General features: G+C 47.1%; 1 pseudogene; it reads right to left on the bottom strand.

Moving 5' to 3' along the window:
• Nucleotides 1–1387: 1387 nt before the first annotated feature.
• On the bottom strand, nucleotides 1388–15127 carry LOC146358139 (glycine N-acyltransferase-like protein 3; annotated as a pseudogene).
• Between the last annotated feature and the right edge of the window lie 5115 nt (nucleotides 15128–20242).

Below are 20242 nucleotides of genomic sequence, written 5' to 3'. Positions count from 1 at the left end.
CCGTCCCTATATAGTTCTGGGCCATGTTTAAGGTTTTGGTACTTGCTTACAAAACCCTAAACAACTCAGGACTGGGATACTTAAGAGATCTCCTGACCTGCCTATTTGGTTGATGGTGCCTAAGATTTCAGAGGTCTGGTCCAGGATGGTTCAGAACAGGGCCTTTAGCAGCAGAGGCTGGGGCCTCTGATGTCAGTGGGGCTGTGAATCCACTTCGGGTTTCAGTCAGAAGAGCTATCCAAGGTGCTTCCGCTGACAAGACGGTGATCTTGTCTTCCTTGCTGTCATGCGGTATTTTATTATGGTTTTATACCATATTGTTTGTGCATCGCTTAGAAATGTCTTTTAATGTAATCTATTTAGCAATATTAATAAATATTGGTAAATAAATAAATCTATACATATAGATCAGCATATGCACATTTTATGCAAATCTCTAACCTTTTTTGACCTCTTTTTTGGTGATGCATTCCCTCCTTTTTGGGCAGATGCCTTAAGTGCCACCCTCCATGGACCGGTGCCTCTGTGAAACCTTCTCTCAAGGATGTTTTAGCCCTTTCTTTTCTTGCCCACCCTCCTATCAGTATGCTTTGAAACCAACACGATAGCCCACTGCAGAAGCAATGCATATCAGACAGTATAGCACTATACTATAGTGTAGCACTAGTGTAGCGCACTATACAGCACTCTAGCCCAGTGCAGAAGCAACACATATCAGACAGTGCCCTGTTCATAAGCTGCCTTTCAGGGTCAAGTACTAATGAGACAGCCTCCATTGTAAAAAAATAAAATCACAATATTTCATAAAACACAATAACAAAATAAAGTGTCTGGGGGTTAAATCTGAGTTGGTCCATTTGTGGAACAGAACATTCCTTGCAATCCTCCATGCACCCCCAAAACCTGCTCTGGAGGTTCCCTAGCCCCCCAGAATAGATGTCGGGGGGGGGAGCTGTGGAGGTGGGGGGGGAGTGGAAGGCAGAATGTGTTCTGCCTGTGGTTTCAGTTCCATTGGCGGATGGCCGGCGCTGGATACCACCCCAGGTGTTTGGCCCTAACACTTGTGGTGCTGGAAGTAGCTTAGGGGATGGTTATGGGTAGGCCCACACCATTTAAGGAAGGCACAGAACCCCCCCCCCCCCGTCCTTGTCTTCTGGACCACATGATTATTTCTGCAGAGCATCTGTATCTCTGGATATGATGAAGCATAAAAAGTAAGCACAGCAAATGCTCTTTTAGGAATCCCTTTTTCTTTTTTGCAGTCCAATGTGGACTACATCCCAGTGCCAGCCGTTGAATCTTATCACCTTGCCCCTATAATCTCTTTGCCTCCCACCACAAATGGTTCCATCCATGGTTCCTCCAGCACTCTGAGGGTTACCATCCGCTAACTCTTGAGACTGCGGGCTGGTGTCACGATAAGCATGTAATATGTCCCAGGCCAGACATGAACACCCCTGCATTCCAGGGCCTGCTTGGAGGACTCTTTCTCTGCCAGAACCCCACAGTACATGGGAAAGCTACAGGGATACAGCTTCCCAGCTATAGCCCGCACCACAGCTCTCCCGCAGCCCTGTCCCCAGTACCGAGGGAGGGTGTAGCCATGTGCCATGCAAGCATACGGATCAGTTAGGCTCCAGGAGACCAGCAGGCTGTCTTTGTCCAGGAGGCAGGCACTAGGGAAGTAACAGATCAGGCTATCCAGGTAGCACAGGCTTTGCTCATTTTATTTATTTGTTTGTTTGTTTGTTTGTTTGCTATATTAGCCGCCCAACAGGCTTTGCTCATTTTATTATTTATTTATTTATTTATTTATTTATTTATTTATTTATTTATTTGCTATATTAGCCGCCCATCTGGCTGGCTACCTGGCCACTCTAGGCGGCATACAATACCAATAAGAAATTTACATAATCAACTGAACAAAACAACAACAACACTGCTCTAAAAAACCCTAACCCACCCCAAATACTCGCCTGAACAGCCAGGTTTTTAAAGCCTGGCGGAAGCTCATCAAAGAGGGGGCATGGGAGAGGTCACTAGGGAGGGAATTCCACAGAGTCAGGGCCACCACAGAAAAGGCCCTCTCCCTAGTCCTCACCAGCCTAGCTGTCCTGGCTGATGGGACAGACAGCCTACAGAGGCTGATCTTGTTGAGTGGCATCCCTGGTGTTGTTGGAGGTGCTCCTTAAGATAGACTGGGCCGGAACCATATAGGGTTTTAAAGGTCAATGCCAACACCTTGAATTGAGCCCGAAAAACAACTGGTAACCAGTGCAACTCCTTCAGCACTGGAGTAATGTGGTCTTGCGGATGGCTGCCTTTAATCAGGCAGGCCACCGCATTCTGCACCAGCTGCAACTACCAAACCGTCTTCAAGGGTAACCCCACATACAGCGCATTACAGTAGTCTAAGTGAGAGGAGACCAGGGCATGAACTACTGATGGGAGCAGATGGTTAGGGAGATAGGGGCACAGCTGCCATATCAGATGGAGTTGGTACAGCACTGCCCAGCTCAAGGCTGACACCTGAGTTTCCATGGACAGCTGGGAGTCTAAAATGACCCCCAGACTGCAGACCTGGTCCTTCAGGGGTAGCCGCACCACATTAAACACCAGGTCGACATAACCCAGCCTCCCCTTGTCTCCCACAAAAACTACTTTGGTTTTGTTGGGGTTCAGTTTCAGTGTAGTCCTTTCCATCCAGCCACTTGGACAGGGTTTCTACAGCCAACCTTGGGGAGGATTTAAGTGAGAGGTAGAGTTGCGTGTCATCTGCATATTGGTGACACTGCACCCCAAACCTCCTGATGATAGCCCCCTGTGGCTTCATATAGATGTTAAATAACATCGGGGAGAGAATAGAACCCTGTGGCACCCTCCAAGTGAGCAGCCAAAGGTCTGAAGTCTCCTACCCCAGAGCTACCTTCTGGTACCTGCCAGACAGGAAGGAATGGAACCACCATAATATGGTGACCCCTATGCCCAACCCCTCCAGGCGGTCCAGGTGGATACCATGGTCGACGGTATCAAAAACCACTGAGAGATCAAGGAGATCAAGGAAGCAGCATTCACCCCTATCCAGAGCTCTCCCCATATCATCCACCAAGGCGACCAAGGCTGTTTCTGTCCCATGCCCAGGCCTGAAGCCCGACTGAAATGGATCCAGATAATTAGCTTCTTCCAAGTGTGCTTGCAACTGCAAAGCCACCACCCGCTCAATCACCTTGCCCCAAAATGACAGATTCAAGACCAGGCAAAAGTTGTTCAAGTCTCGGGGATCCAAGGAGGGCTTCTTTAACAGTGGTCTTATCACCGCCTTCTTGAGGACTGATGGCATCACTTCCTCCTCAAGGGGGGCATTCACCACCGCCTTGACCCCCTCCCTAAGTCTCTCCCTGCAGCTCATAATGAGCTAAGATGGGCAACGATCAAGTAAGCAGGTGGTTGGCCTTAAAGATGAAAGCACCTTGTCCACTCCTCAGAAGGAAGAAGTGGAACGAATCCCACACAACTCGTCTGCCACTGGCTGCCCCTCGTTCACTAACTGTATCCACAGCGCACGGAATAGCACTCCTGATCCAGTCGATTTTATCTGCAAAGTGCTTTGCAAACTCATCACAGGAGGCCTTAGAATGTGCCATTGGTTCTGGAACAAGTGGACCGACCAGGTTCCAGACCACTTGGAACAGCCTCCTGGGACAGCACTTTGCAGACACAATAGAGGCAGCGTAAACATATTTATTTATTTATTTATTTATTTATTTTCCTAATCGCCCGTTGGCTGGTCGTCCGGCCACTCTGGGCGATGTACAACAGTACAATTTAAAACAGTAAAATCACACATTAAAACATTGTTTAAAAATACCCTGATGCTGGGAAAGCCTGAAGGCAAAAGGAGAAGGGGACGGCAGAGGATGAGATGGCTAGATAGCATCACGGATGCAATGAATATGAACTTGAGCACGCTCCGGGAGAGAGCGCAGGACACGAAGGCCTGGCGTGCTATGGTCCATGGGGTCACGAAGAGTCGGACACGACTGAACGACTGAACAACAACAACCCACCCCAAATGCCTGCCAGAACAACCAAGTTTTCAGTGCGTGGTGGAAGCTCATTAAAGAGCTCCAGTACATGCAGTCAGCAACCTTGGTCTCCTGGAGAGGGAGTCTGGTGAGGACCAAGGACTCCCGGTAGGTAACAGCCACTCCCCCTCCCTGACCCCCAGCCCGCGGCTGCTGTGCGTACGAAAATCCAGCCGGTCAAATGGCCACACAAGTGGGAGCAGCGGCCTCAGCCAGCCAGGTCTCCATAATGCATGCCAAGTCTGCACCCTCATCCAGGATCATGTCATGGATGAGAGATCTTTTGTGGGCAACGGACCTGGCAGGACACAGCAGCAGACGGCCAGAGGATGGAGTCACGCATTGCCCCCAGAGTCCCAAGCTTCACTGAGCAGGGTTGCATGGGATGGGCTGTGGGTGCCAACGTGGGAGAGGTCACTTCTAAGCCTGAAATACAAGGGCAGGCAGGGGTGGCTGAGCAAGCCACCTCATCAGGAAGGAAAGTGCTGGGAGTGTCAACAGAAAGCTCTGAGTTGGAATGGCCTCCCGGGCTTCCAGTTTCTGTTCCTGAAGGGAACAGGAAACAACGGGAGAGATGAAGTAAGTTACTTCGCACAGCTTCTGGGCAGAACCGCACAGCACTGCCCAGCCTGAACGCTCCGGAAAATAGCGACTTGTCGACTGGAGGTTTGGAGAGGATCCATTTTTCTGCACAGCTTCCTGCTTTGCAGGACCAGCCAGGACAAACACAGACTCTGCCTGTAGGAATGGCCGGTGGAGCTGTCTGAGCGGCGATGTGGACTCATCGTTTCCAGCAGAGATTCAGCAAGGCTGCTTCCAGGCGGGCGGCTCCTGTCATTGCTCTTTTGTGAACTACAAATGAAATGGCTGCAGACCTTTCATCCGGGGAGGCTGGTGACTCCAGGTTTGGTGGGGTGGAGATTCCATTCTGGGTTTTAGTTACAGGCAGCCAGAAGACTAAAGGAGCTATCCAAAGTGCTGAACCCTATCTGTAAAACGGGTCCAGCATCTTGCATAGCTCCTTTAGCCTTCTGGCTGCTTGTAACTAAAACCCAGAATGGGATTGTTGCCCCACCAAAGCCGGAGCCACCAGCCTCCCTTGCTTTTCATGCTATTGGGAGCATGGTGCACATCCTGCTTCAGGGATGCAGAACCTCTTTCAGCCTGAGGGCAGCATTCCATTCTGAAGAAGCTCTCAGGGGCCACCTTCCAGTGGTGGGTGGAGCTGAGCGCAAAAGGGGCGGGGCCAAAATACCAGCGTATTGTAGTTTACAGCCCTCACTGCCAGTAATTAAAGCCTCAGGAGGCATTTCAACCTTTTGGAATGGAGAAAAAACTGCACAAAAGCTGGGAAAGCTCCAAACCATCAGTGGTTGGGGGAAAGGGGGTGGGGCCATCTGGAGAACCCCGGAGGGCTGGATTTGGCCCCTGGGCCTGAGGCTCCCCACCCCTGCACTGTGTTGGTTCCATACTGGTGGGTGTGAAATTGCTGCCGTGCGTGGGGCCACTAGAGGGTGGTGGCTCCAATTTCAGTGGGGCGGTGAATCCACTCTGGGTTTCAGTCAGAACGAGCCAGAACTCCGAAGGAGCTAACCACAGTGCTGGACCCAATCCCCAAAATGGGTTCAGCACCTTGGACAGGTGGAACACACTCACTAGCCAGCTTGGATGGAGAGTAGATGGGTCTGGATGCATCAGTGGCTGGTAAATATATGTCTCCAGGTGAATGTGTCTGGCCTCTGCTACACCTTTAGTGATTTCATACAGTCCATCTTAGAACCCTGGGAGAAGTAAGAACATTATTGGTAAGGTTACACAATTGGTGGTACAAATAAGGGTTCCCATTTCTGAACCAATGAGTATGCATGACCACTGCAAATATATATATTTTAAAAATACTACAGCAAGGTGTAAGGGTGACTTGAATGAGGGTTATGTTTCTTGATCACCTCTCCAAAGGGAGAGGCTTTCTGGTTCTCTGACTACAAATATAAGTATAAATATAACTTATGTTCCTTGAAAGATGTACCTTGGGAAATGCATAGAAGACTAAAAGCTTCCAAGAAAAAAGAAGCCCTAGGCTGAGATCTCTCCAGGAGTGTATCCAGAACATTTCTCTTGGTGGGAAACAAGAAAGCTTGCTGGGGCAGAGTGCTTTTGGAAAAGATGTGTGTATCTGCACTCCCTCTGGAAATTTTAACAATGTAGCAAGTTCTTATTGCACTGTGTGTGTGTGTGTGTGTGTGTGAGAGAGAGAGAGAGAGAGAGAGAGAGAGAAAGAGAGAGAGATTTTAATTGCCACCTTTTTACAGATATGTTTTTATCTATGACCTTTCAGCTCAACCCCACTTTCTCCACGTGACCTTTCCTTTTTTCAGCTCCATGTTTCTCCACAACCCACCATTTCCTCAGCTCCCATCCTATGGCCTACTCAGTCAAGCTTCCTTTAGCCATCTTGGTTCTCAATTTTTCCTTGTGTTTTAAGATTGCTAACCTTTCTTTGGGGCGGAGAGTAGGGGGTGGTTCTGTGCCTTTAACAGCTGTGTGACAAGCAGAAATTCATAGGTGAAACTTTCTTCATTGTATCTGCCTACAGAGGCATTTCTCTCTGTGTGTGTGTACCTGTAGGTAACCAGGCAGAGGCAACCTGGTGCCCTCCTGATGTTTTGGACTACAACTCCCATAAGCCCCAGCCTCATGGCCAATGATCAGAGATTATGGGAGTTGTCTAAAAAAAACTGGAGGGCACCAGGTTGCCAACCCTTAACAACGTGACAGAGAGATGATTAAGTAGAGGAACCAGTTGCTTTTAAACTGCCCCAGTGTCTAATGGGGAAAAAATCTTTAATTTTCAAACAAGGAAGCAGCTCTGCCAATGGAAGTGAACACATGTAAGTGCCAGTAACTTGAGCTTTCCTCAAGGATGAATCATATAGTCATCATGTCTCGAAGTGTGGTGAAATCTGGAGAATTCCCCCTCTGCTCCAGTAAAATTCCTCAGTCCTTCCTCCTAGAAACAGCACTTCTCACCCTGAAAGATACTCCCCCCACCCCACAAAAGTAATATGTAGCTAGGGAAAACAGACACCTAATGGTGTGTGTGTGTGTGTGTATGTGTGTAGGGGGGGAGTCTTGGGTGGAGTCTAAGGGATTAGTACTGGGTCTGATGATGCCCACAAGGCCACCCACAGTGTATGTACAGTGCCTATTCCCCATGTTACACAGGATGCTTCCAGACGGAGGGGTCCTACCTTGCACTACCTAGGAGAGGTAGTAAGTCCTAGGTAGAGCTAGGAAGGCTCATAACACAGTGGCAGAGCACCTGCTTTGCATGCAGAAGGTCCCTGGTTCAATCCTGGGCATCTCTAGGTAGGCCTGGAAAAATTCCTGCCTGAAACCCTGGAGAGCCACTGCTGCCAGTCAGTGTTGACAATACTGCAGCTTCCTATGTATCATTGAGAAACCACTGTGCAGCTATTCCATCTTTTCTTTCTTATGGATTTTCCATGGTAAGAGAAAAGATGGAAAATTGGTAGAAAAACACGAGGATTCTGAGTTGAAGATGATGTCTGGATCCCCTGGAAAATTCTATAGACAAGGCAGAGTGATGGCACCACAAAAGCCTTGTCGGGAAGCACCCACTGTTCTTGCATAAGACTTCTAGTAAATTCTGCCTTGTAGAAAGGCAGTACCCAACCACTTAGTCTTGTTATGCAATGCCTCGAATAGGATTGTACAGTAAATCCAGGCTGGTATAAAGACAGTTTCCAACTCATCCCCTTCCTCACATTACACAGCTCCTGGATTAGACTCTAACTCAATGTAGACTGGATTACAGACAGTTCCCAACTCATTCCCCTTGTTACACAGCACCTGACCTCTGCTTTTGTGCTTCCCATGCACACATTGCTACAATAAGAGATTTGGATGGGTGATGCACAGACAATCCTTCTTTGCTATGTAGAGTACCCTTCCATTTATTAAGGCCACAAAGAGAGAAGAAGGTTCCCTGTCTTCCTCCTCTGTATATCTCCGGCAACAGTAGAAGAAATCTCATCACTGGAAACTGAGTATCCTAACCAGGGACTCCCATTGTAGCAATTGCTATTAAAATATTGCTCCCTACTCTATCTACCCTTTCATGGATCACTGCCTTGTTGTGGTGAAGGGCTTGCATAACTCAGTGAAGCCATAAGCTATGCCGTGCAGGGCCACCCAAGATGAACAGGTCATGGCGGAGAGTTCTGACAAAATGTGGTCCACTGGAGAAGGAAATGGCAACCCACTCCAGTATTCTTGCTAAGAAAACCCCATGGAACGTATCACAAGGCTAAAAGATATGACACCGGAAGATGAGCCCCTCAGGTTGGAAGGTGTCCAATATACTACTGGGGAAGAGCAGAGGGTATTTCCAAGTAGCGCCAGAGTGAAGCGGCTGGGCCAAAGCTGAAAGGACACTCAGTTGTGGATGTGTCTGGTGGTGAAAAGAAAGTCCGATGCTGTAAAGAACAATATTGTTTAGGAACCTGGAATATAAGATCAATGAATCAAGGTAAGCTGGAAGTAGTCAAACATGAGATGGCAAGATTGAACATCGACATCTTGGGAATCAGCAAACTAAAATGGACAAGCATGGGCGAATTTAATTCAGGTGACCATCATATCTACTACTGTGGGCAAGAATCCCTTAGACGAAATGGAGTTGCACTCATAGTCAACAAAAGGGTGGGAAAAGCAGTACTGGGGTACAATCTCAAAAACGATAGAATGATCTCAGTACGGATCCAAGGCAAACCATTCAACATCACAGTAATTCAAGTCTATGCCCCAACCACTGATGCCGAAGAAGCTGAGGTTGATCAGTTCTATGAAGACCTACAACACCTTCTAGAACTAACAGCCAAAAAATATGTCCTCTTCATCATAGGGGATTGGAATGCGAAAGTAGGAAGTCAAGAAATAACCAAGATAACAGGCAAGCAGGGCCTTGGTGTACAAAATGAAGCAGGACAAAGGCTAATAGAGTTTTGCCAAGAGAACACGCTGATCATAGCAAACACTCTTTTCCAACAGCACAAGAGGCGACTCTACACATGGGCATCACCAGATGGTCAATATCGAAATCAGATGGATTATGTCCTTTGCAGCCAAACATGGAGAAGCTCTATACAGTCAGTAAAAACAAGACCTGGAGCTGACTGTGGCTCAGATCATGAGCTGCTTGTTGCAAAATTTCGGCTTAAATTGAAGAACGTAGGGAAAACCACTAAACCATTCAGGTATGACCTAAATCATATCCCTTATGAATATACAGTGGAGGTGAGGAATAGATTTCAGGGATTAGACCTGATAGACAGAGTGCCTGAGGAACTATGGACGGAGGTCAGTAACATTGTTCAGGAGGCAGCAACTCAATCCATCCCCAAGAAAAAGAAATGCAAGAAAGCAAAGTAGCTGTCTGATGAGGCTTTACAAGTAGCTGAGGAAAGAAGGGAAGCGAAAAGCAAGGGAGAAAGGGGAAGACATACCCAACTGAATGCAGAGTTCCAGAGAATAGCAAGGAGAGACAAGAAGGCCTTCTTAAATGAACAATGCAAAGAAATGGAGGAAAACAACAGAATGGGAAAGACTAGAATGTTTTGTGCAAAGACGGGCATGATAAAGGATAAAGAAGGCAAGGACCTAACTTGCTTAAGAAATTAAGAAGAGGTGGAAGGAATACACAGAAGAACTATACAGGAAAGATCTGAATGTCCCTGATAGCCATGATAGTGTGGTCACTGAACTTGAGCCGCACATCCTCGAGAGTGAAGTCAAGTGGGCCTTAGGAAGCATTACTAACAACAAAGCTAGCGGAGATGACAGGATTCCAGCTCAGCTATTTAATAACCTAAAAGATGATGCTGTTAAAGTGGTGCACTCAATATGCCAACAAATTTGGAACACTCAACAATGGCCACAAGACTGGAAAAGGTCAGTTTACATTCCAATTCCAAAGAAGGGCAACACCAAAGAGTGTTCAAACTACCGTACAATTTTGCTCATTTCACATGCCAGCAAGGTTATGCTCAAAATCCTACAAGCTAGGCTTCAGCAGTATGCGAACCGAGAACTACCGGAAGTACAAGCTGGATTTCAAAGAGGCAAAGGAACTAGAGATCAAATCGCCAACATTCGCTGGATCATGGACAAAGCAAGAGAATTCCAGAAAAACGTCTATTTCTGCTTCATTGACTATGCTAAAGCCTTTGATTGTGTGGATCACAACAAACTGTGGCAAATTCTTAAAGAGATGGGAGTACCAGACCATCTTACATGTCTCCTGAGAAACCTGTACGAGGGTCAAGAAGCAACAGTAAGAACCGGACATGGAACAACCGATTGGTTCAAAATTGGGAAAGGAGTACGACAAGGCTGCATATTGTTGCCCTGCTTATTTAATTTATATGCAGAGTACATCATGAGAAATGCCGGGTTGGATGAATCACAGGTCGGAATTGAGATTGCCAGGAGAATTATCAACAACCTCAGATATGCAGACGATACCACCCTAATGGCAGAAAGCGAAGAGGATCTAAAGAGCCTCTTGTTGAGGGTGAAAGTGGAGAGTGCAAAAGCTGGTTCGAAACTCAACATTAAAAAAATGAAGATCTGGCCCCATCACTTCCTGGCGTATAGAAGGGGAAGAAATGGAAGCAGTGACAGATTTTACTTTCTTGGGCTCCAAGATCACCGCAGATGGTGACTGTAGCCATGAAATTAAAAGACGCTTGCTCCTTGGGAGGAAAGCTATGGCAAACCTAGACAGCATAGTAAGAAGCAGAGACATCACCTTGCCAACAAAGGTTCGTATAATCAAAGCTATGGTTTTCCCAGTAGCAATGTATGGCTGTGAGAGCTGGACTATAAGGAAGGCTGAGCGCCGCAGAATTGATGCTTTCGAACTGTGGTGCTGGAGAAGACTCTTATGAGTCCCCTGGACTGCAAGGAGGTCAAATCAGTCAATCCTAAAGGAAATCAACCCTGAGTGTTCATTGGGAGGACAGATACTGAAGCTGAAGCTCAAATATTTTGGCCACCTAATGCAAAGAGAAAAGTCCCTGGAAAAGACCCTGATGCTGGGAAAGATTGAAGGTAAAAGGAGAAGGGGACGGCAGAGTATGAGATGGCTAGATAGCATCACCAATGCAATGAATATGGACTTGAGCACACTCCGGGAGAGAGCGCAGGACAGGAAGGCCTGGCGTGCTATGGTCCATGGGGTCACAAAGAGCCGGACACGACTGAACGACTGAACAAGAACAACTCTATCTACAAAATTCTGGGAAGATACAGTTGTGCAGTCCATGTGCGGCCTCAGTCTTTGGGGTACTTTGGAGTGTTTTTTCCTATAAACTTGCTCTGTGGGTTGACCATCCACCACTCCCCTACTGGCCCTGGATTGTGCAGCAGAGCAGGAAGGGACTTCTTGAGAACCTAGCTTTATTAAAAAAAAAACCACTGGCTGCCAATTTGTTTCCAAGCAAAATATAAAGTGCTGGCTCTTACCTTTAAGGTCTTACATGGACTAGGTCCAAGGTACCTTAGAGAGCGTCTTCTCCCCTACATCCCAGTCCGCCACCTAAGGTCCTCTGAGCGTTACCTGCTGTGACTGCCTAATGTGAGATCAGCAGCCACACGCAAGAGGACCTTTTCTTTTGCCGCCCCTCCGTTGTGGAATGACCTGCTGGTTGAAATGCGCCTGCTGCCTTCTTTGGAGGTTTTTAAGTGGGAATTAAAGACTATTATTCCAGCAGGTCTTCCCTTTTTAGAACTCTCATTCCTCTTTGTTGACTGTTACATACTGCTTTTATGTTGGGTTGTTTTTATTGTTGGATTTTTTGCTAAATTGTTTTTAACTTTGTACACTGCCTAGAATATTTGTATATAGGCAGGTTAGAAATTGAATTAATGATAATGATAATGATGACAATTTAAAAACCTGCCCATGACAGGGGAACTGAAATGTTACAATATTCCAGTGAGGAAAAGCTGTCCTGCACAGAGTGCCCAAGAGCTGTGCGGGTCTGTGCATGAAACTACAAGAGCAACCCACATCACGCCTATATAGTGATTTTTTTAGGGTGGCCACTTACACATTGCCAACAAAGACAAACCACATCATCAGAAAAGAGGATAAAAAAGAGGAGTCCAATTTGCATAACATTTGTATATGCAAATATATGTGCGTAGGTGCAAATTGAGACATAATAACTATATTTTAGACAGAAAGAGAATGCATCCCACCAAAGTGGAGAGACTGACCAGGCGGCCCATGTGCCTGCTCAGTCTGTTGCCCAGGTGCTCAGTGCGGATGGGCAATTTCCAGGCCCCTGCTGCTGCTCTCCCTTCTTGTGGTTCTTTGACTTGAACCTAGACTTGGGCCAGGCAGCCCTTAAAATAGAGGACACCATCATATAGAGGACTGTCCTCTGCCAACTCCCCAAAATAGAGGACTGACCTCTCTAAAGTAGGACACCTGGCCACATCAACCATTATTCAACAACAAAATTAATCTTTTTAAGATAAAAGAAGAAAAGTTCCAGTCGCATGAAGGCCACTGCCTCCTCCCTCCTATCTTGGCTGCCCTGGCCTACAAGTGTGTGTTGTTTTTTTTCCAGAGAGAGCAAGTATAATCATAAGAACATAAGAAGAGCCCTGCTGGATCAGACCAAGGGTCCATATAGTCCAGCCTTCTGTTCACACAGTGGCCAACCAGCTGCCAACCAGGAACCCCCAAGCAGGACATGAGCGCAACAGCACTAATCCAGCCTGCTCAGCTTCCCCAACCCCGACCCGGCTCTTCTGATTCCTCCAGCCAGGCCTCCTTCCTTGCCTCGGTCTTATCCCCATGCTTCCTCCTCCGCTGCTTCCTCCAGTTGTTCTTCTTTCTGCCTGTCTGGAGACATGCACTTGCCTACCCCTCCTGACACGGGCATTAGCCAGTAGCGTGAGGACTGGCCGGGTGAGCTCCCTCCTGTGCAGCAACGGAGTTGGCGGTGCTCGCAGGAAGTGTGCTGACTTTGATGCTGCTTGGCTGGAGACCACACCTGAGCCAAGCTGGCCCTTGTGCCACTGTAAGTCAGCCAGGAGGTTCACAGGTGCTCCCTGCTCATGGCGGGAGGGGAGGGGGCGTCCTGGCAAGACCGCTTGACTCATGAGTGGGCCTGTGAGCACCTAATGGGGCTGGAAAGGAAATGTCCTGGCTAGAGGCAGGCCTCACCTGGCCCCAGCCTGTGTAACGCCCTGCCTCTCCCTCAGGGGTGATCTGGTCAGCCTCTTGATTGTTCCTCTCTCAGTGCCTGCGGGGACTCACCTTGCAGCTGAAAGGCCCTGCCCCAATCAACGGCTTCCGCTTTTCCCAGGAGCGCTTGGCAGGCATCTATGTCCCAAGAGAAAGCAGCATGCAAGTTTGCATAGTAATCCCAGTTGTCTTTCACCACCTGCAGGACATGGCGTGAAGCTGCATCACAAATCTGGGTACTGACAGGAGGAAGGCAGCAGGGTTGGATGAGAAGGATGGGTCAGGTTAGTGTTGAACACCAACCACCAGAGGCAAACCACTCAGTCGCCAGCACCACTGAATGCACTTCAGTAGTTGCCTCGGCAGAGATGTGGATGAGCAGCTCATTCAGTTCTCACAGCTGATAAAGGGCCCCAAAAGTAATAATGAGTAAATGGGTTGGGTATAAAGCCAGGGCCAGCCCACAATGTCTTGCAGCCTGAGGCAAAGGACAAGATGGAGCCCCTCTCTGTTCCATGCACAGAAGCCAACAGGGATTTCAGTTAAATCTGACTTCAGCATTGGCAAGGGGACAGCATCTCCCTCCACCCCTGTGGGCAGCTGGCTAGTTCAAAGGGTGAAAGACATGCCATGTGGCACACACAGCTCTGTCCCGCAAGGCAGAGGAAAGGCCAGGGGGAGCTCAGGAGAAGTGGCCAATGGGATGCTGCTGCTGCCCCTCAGCTTCTGCCGCCTGAGGTGGTTGCCCCACTCTGCCTAATGTTAGGGCCAGCCCCGTATGAAGTAGACTCCACTGGAAGACAATCTCAACATGTAATACTAACATGGCAATAGAGGAAAGGAGTGGATACATTTGGGAAACATTGGGATTCAGTGAAAGAGGAAGAACACCTAGTATAGAGATCCAAAACACCTAAGGCAAGTCTGGGAGGAAGTTGCTGGTAAGTGCAGAACATCAGGGAATGGATTTTAGATAGAACTAGAAAAGAACTGTGATATCTTAGTTCAATACCTCTTCCCCAAAGCACTGGAATGGGACAGCCCCGGTAAAACCATTCACACAGTGATTAGAAGCTAGAGCTGCCAGTCACAAAACCACCCCCCCCGCCCTCACCTCTCCCTACCCTAGCTGGGGGAGAAATGAATCAATTTTTTACAGATGCATTGTCTTTACCTCTGTGAGCATCTCTACACCAGCCTAAAATCCCGCATTCAAAACAGGGCTTTCTGCTTCCGTGTTAAAGGCAGGATCACGACGGACTCCCTTTACATGTGCTTCTTTCTCCCCCCCCTTTTTGCCCTTATCTGAGTCTTCCATATGTTTCACTGTAGAGCCACTAGATGGCGCTGTGGTCTAGCTCCTCTTATTGCAGGTTTTCCTTTTTCTTGAGGAAACTCAAGCAGAACTCAAGTAATGTAATTTGACAGCTCATTATCTCCAGTCTTTAAAAAAAAATGGAATTAAGGTAATTTAGTGTAGGAGATGCTCTGGAGGTTGATGAGGTCATCTAAAGGACCTGCAAATGTTCCTGAGTAACCAATCGCAATAGCAGGATAAAAGCTCCATGTGGAGAAGCCCTGTGTTCCTCCAAATCACCCGTGAAGCTTCGGGAGGGCTCAGATTCAGATATGGTCCACTTCAGAGGAGCCCTGTTTTGATTTGGACAACTCTTGAATCAACCTGATTCAATACCGGATTTGGGATTTGGCTGAACCCAATCCTGCACTTCTGTTGCAACTTGATCGCTCTGTACCCCATTGTCTCATCATTCCAGTTAAACCGCACCCTGTTTTCTACAGAAAATGTACATTTTAAGACCCAGGGGAGGAACTGCATAATTTCTGTGCAATACCTATCACAAGGTTGGTGCTAAAGAAGTATGATTAATAGTTCCATTAGTGGTACTCTGCTGCTGTTGTGACAAATTATTATTATTAAGACAAAAAATAGTACTTCAATAAATAGTCTGGAAGCATCTAATATTGTAGCACTGCTGAGACTAAGTGGTTGAGACCCTGAACCATCCCTGGATGGAAAATCTCCAGAAGCCTTAGCTAAGCTACTCTGCATGTTCTAAAGGAAGAGTAAGAAGGAAGTAATTTTTTAAAAAAACAACAACTAGGTATGACCTGAGTATTCCCAAGTATCCTTTACTAAGGAAGAGGTTTTCTGGCCCTCTGGCCATTACACAGCTTATTCAGGACATGGGATTTTCATCTTGAAGAATACATAAGTGATGATGGCTGGATATCAGGGAATGGTGTAGCTGCTTGTTGCATTGCAGAGCTTGCACTGAACAGGGGGTTGGACTAGATGATCTTCACTGTCCCTTCCGTGATTCTATGAAAGCCTTCGGGGAAAGGGACGCTTAGGGCAGGGATGGGCAGTGAGTAGATCTCCAGAAGTTTTGGACTTCAATTCCCAGAAGCCCCTGCTAGCATGGCTAACGGTAAGGAATGCTGGGAGTTGAAGTCCAAAACATCTGGAGATCTACCTTCTGCCCCCCCCAAGGTATCTCCCTCAGTGGCAATCTGGTTAATGTTTGGATTGTTACTCTCTCAGTGCTTGTGGGAAGTCATTCACATTTCAAGCCTTGCCCCACTCAATGGCTTCTGCATTTTCTAGCACTCAGCAGGCATCTCTGTCCCAAAAGAAAGCTGCATGCAAGTGAGCGTAGTAATCCCAGCTGTCTTTCACCACTTGCAGGACATGGCAAAGAGCTGCACTGTGATGCTTTTGTTGTGGAGTGTGTAAGTAAGCTGGTGAATAAAAAAACAAATCACCGGCTTAAAAAAAAATAAATCTGAATGCCTGTAGGGAATCTCCTTTCAACTGAAAGTTCCTGTCCCAGACAATTGCCTTCCACGTTTTCCAGGAGTGTTCAGCAGGCATCTGCATCCCAGTAGAAACCAGCATGCAAATTCACATAGTAATCCCAGTTGTCTTTCACCACCCACAGGACGTGTCCGCACAGAGCCGTTCTGTGAAATTAGGGTATTGACAGGAGGCAGGCAGCAAACATGGGCTGGGGGGTGCTGGTTGGGTCAGGTTCATATTGAAGAGCAGAAGCAAGAGATGGAGAAATGAGCCAAGCAGTAGGGCTGGCAGCACCGAAGAGCGTGCCTGGAGTGGCTTTTCTGCCTCAGATGAACCCTCTGGCGCAGGGATGGGGAACCTCCAGCTGACTGGGAAAGGCCTGGGAGGCGGGGGAGTGAAGCTGGCTACCGACTGAGATGCCTCTTCACGGGTCGCTGGCACGGGTCCTGCGCCTTGAACGATAGAGAGAAGTTGAACAGGTGCATCTTTCCCCTGATGGACAGGCAGTAATTCGCAGCACGCCCTCTAGCAGCTGCAACTCAGAGGGGCAGGTCAGGATCAGCATGGCTCACTACACAGGGATTGCCTGGCAGGTCCCAGAAAAGGTGGGGTGGTTGGGAAGCACCTGAGAGGGGAGGGAGATACAGACAGACAGAAATATATCAGTGCCTTAGAAACAATCCTCCTAGGCCATGCAAGACAGAAGTGACTTATAATTTCAGATAAAATTACAGATTGTATCTGTAGGTGCTCGAATTATATCAATAATTTTCACAGCTTCTGTCCTCCTAAAGGACCCTCCATTCCAGATGCCCCTCCATCAGGCAGGAATATGGGTTTGACCCTTATCCTAAGAGGATGAAGAATGGCTTCTGCCCATTTACAGAGTTCCCTTCATTTGTGTAGCTGCCTGCAAATAATGTATTTGTCTACCACTGAAGAAGAGCTGGAGCAGTAGCAGACAATTTGAGTCCTGCTGGGACACAGGTCAATTCTTTTCTCCCTTTCCCTTCCCTACCCCTCTCTTATTTGTTTAGGGTGCAATCCTTTTGGGATAGTCAGTCACCTCCAAACGTCACCTATCCAATGAAGGGCAGGAGCAGTGCAGAGGGGATCTTCCCCTCCACGTTTCAGCCACCCTGCATTTGTGGCTAGACAGCCAATTTTGGCTGTCTAGCTGCAGGAAGTCAGAGCAGGGGGGAGGCGGTGGACGCTGGATGACGCATAGGAAGCATTGGAACGGCACGTCTGCCCTCCTTGCCCCGCCCCCAGGTACACCCTGTTTTCACCACTCCATGCTCCTCTTACAGGGCCAATCCGCACTGCCTGTGAGGCAGCATGGGAGCGGGTGCAGGTCGGTTCTCCGGGAACTGACCTCAGAGCACGGGCTCCAGGATTGTGCCCTTATCGGTGTATTTATGTTAGTAAGTATTGTGAAAGTTGTTATAACATTTTAAATGTTTATTCCAGGGGTCGCCAACCTTTTTGGAGTTGTGGGCCCATCTGAGAATTTGGGAAACTGCTGTGGGCACCACCACAAAATGCCTAATCAGTGGATCACTACTTTGGCATGTACCTGTCATGTATATGGATCTTAGGCTGCGTCTTAGTCAGCAAAAAACGTTTGTTTTGTTTCTATGGGACACTGCAACATCTCTTTAATAAGCAATTGTCAAATTTGGCTAATTGCTGGCAGTGCAATACAGCTAAGGCTTCTTTTAAACATATGTTTTGGCCATGTCCAGTAGTTGCTTCTTTTTGTGGGGATGTTATTATGCAAATAAATTTTGTTCTGGAACAGTCTTTAATATTCACTGATGTACACACTCTTTAAAATTATTTCCCTCCTTCATAGAATACTGTATTTTAAATTTTTGTATGGCTGCTTGGTTTTATTTTGGGTTATACTTCTATTTTATTCTGTGGTTTTAAACTTTTATAAGGCGTCTTATGTTGGATTTTATGGGTTTCATTGTTGTGAACTGCCCAGAGAGCTTCAGCTATTGGGCAATATAGAAATGTAATAAATAAAGAAATAGTATGACCTCAGAGATCCTGTCTTAATAATGGGTTAAAAACATTACCGGAACCCAAACCAAAAAATAACCAATTTAATTTTTAAACTGAGGCACAATTCTCTGAACAGAGCAGACGGCGAAGCCAGAAACAGTCAGAGTCACCTCCTGCAGAGCGGAGGCAGTGGATTACAATATTCTTTAGAGTTGCTAACTTTTCAAGTAACTGCCATAGCTGCACCTAAGAAAGCTTGATGTGTGGAAACCAGCAGGCAATCAAGCTTACGTCCATGCTGTGAAAACACCTGCTGATTTTGACAGACCATTCTGCTATTAAAGACACAAGAGCAGACTAAGCTATTATTTTGGCCAGTTGGCACCCCTAGTACATGTCTGTCCTCAGAAAACACAGCACAGATCCCCCTCACCCAAAGACAGAGGAAACAGCCAGTTGACTGTTATTCTTCCATGGGGGTTGGGGTGGGGAGCATATTATATACTCAGGAGTCTTGCTGTAGTGCAGTTACATTAAGCTGCCCTGAAGCACAGTCTTGTAGCTTCAGACACAGCTTGCAACTTTATCTCCTCTAGTGCAATGGAGTTAGAAACCAGCTATTTAAAATTAGCAGGATGTTTTCTACCATAACCTTAAATCTGGGCATATAAGCTTCAGGGAGAAAGTTCTAATATTTATCTGGGTAGGGGAATGAATGTCCCTGCAGGGTGGGATAGAGGTGGTGGAACACTGGAAGCAAACACTCATTCAAAATACTTTAAATCTTTTGTTATGTTGCTGGAGCTGAACTGCGATCCTTCCCTATCCAGGCCCCACACTATAAATTTGTCCTGCCAACCACTTATTTGCTGTAATCTGACTCTAGTTTTAAAGAAAATGGAGACTGGATATGTAATTTCACAGCATCACCCTTTCCCTCATTTCCCCCCTGGCAGAAATTTCCATTTCCCCCTAAGTAGGGGATTGAGAACTCTGGAGTGACCACAGAGCCTGAAAACCATTCAAAGTCTTAATCACAGGTCATGTGCTTTCCCCAGAGACCCACATGCAGGTGAGTAACATGAGTTGGAGAAATGTGGGCTTGAATACAATTATTTTAAGATAGCTACACAATCTTAAAATCACATTTCATAGGAGTAAGATTGGAAGATCCCCTCCCTTACTGTACCCCCATCCACCTCTCCACTGAGGTTCTTACTTTTGCCAAGTGGAAGTAGAACTCACCAAATGTGTTCAGTAAATAAAGAGAAACCCAATAAATATGATCATATCAGCATCTGATAAGAAAGAAAAAATCCCCGCAGCTGAAGCCAATGATGTCCATCTTCTCCATTCCTGATTTGGATGATGGAACGTGCTGATCAAATTTGACCTTCAGGGAATTTTGACACTGGGGGAGTACCTAGGTTAAGCAGTAGTAGTGGAAGCAGCAAATTTCTTCACTTGCTGTCTCCATGAAGAGGAATCAAGTGTGTGCTGATGCCACAGCCACCCATCTGCCCAGTGCCCAGGAATATAGAAATGTAATAAATAAAGAAATAGTATGACCTCAGAGATCCTGTCTTAATAATGGGTTAAAAACATTACCGGAACCCAAACCAAAAAATAACCAATTTAATTTTTAAACTGAGGCACAATTCTCTGAACAGAGCAGACGGCGAAGCCAGAAACAGTCAGAGTCACCTCCTGCAGAGCGGAGGCAGTGGATTACAATATTCTTTAGAGTTGCTAACTTTTCAAGTAACTGCCATAGCTGCACCTAAGACAGACGAGCTCCCTAGGCTCTCCCCTTCCCCAGAAGAGGCAGGCAGAGGGATCAAGGAGCTTCAGGCCCAGCAGCATCTCTACACTGGCCTAAAATCCTGCATTTAAAATGGGGCTTTCTGCTTCCGTTTTAAATGCAGGATTGCAACAGACTCCCTTTACATGCGCCTCCTTCCCCCCTCCTTTCCCCCCTTATCTGAGTCTTCAATATGTTCCATTATACAGCTGCTAGATGGCGCTGTGGTCTAGCTACTCTTATTG

This window comes from Heloderma suspectum, chromosome 1 (genome assembly GCF_057233095.1).
Source record: "Heloderma suspectum isolate Gila_16-S chromosome 1, 16-S_ref, whole genome shotgun sequence".
In the NCBI taxonomy this organism is placed as follows: Eukaryota; Metazoa; Chordata; class Lepidosauria; order Squamata; family Helodermatidae; genus Heloderma; species Heloderma suspectum.
The sequence above is the reverse complement of the archived record's forward strand: the minus strand, read 5'-3'. Positions and strand labels throughout refer to the sequence as shown.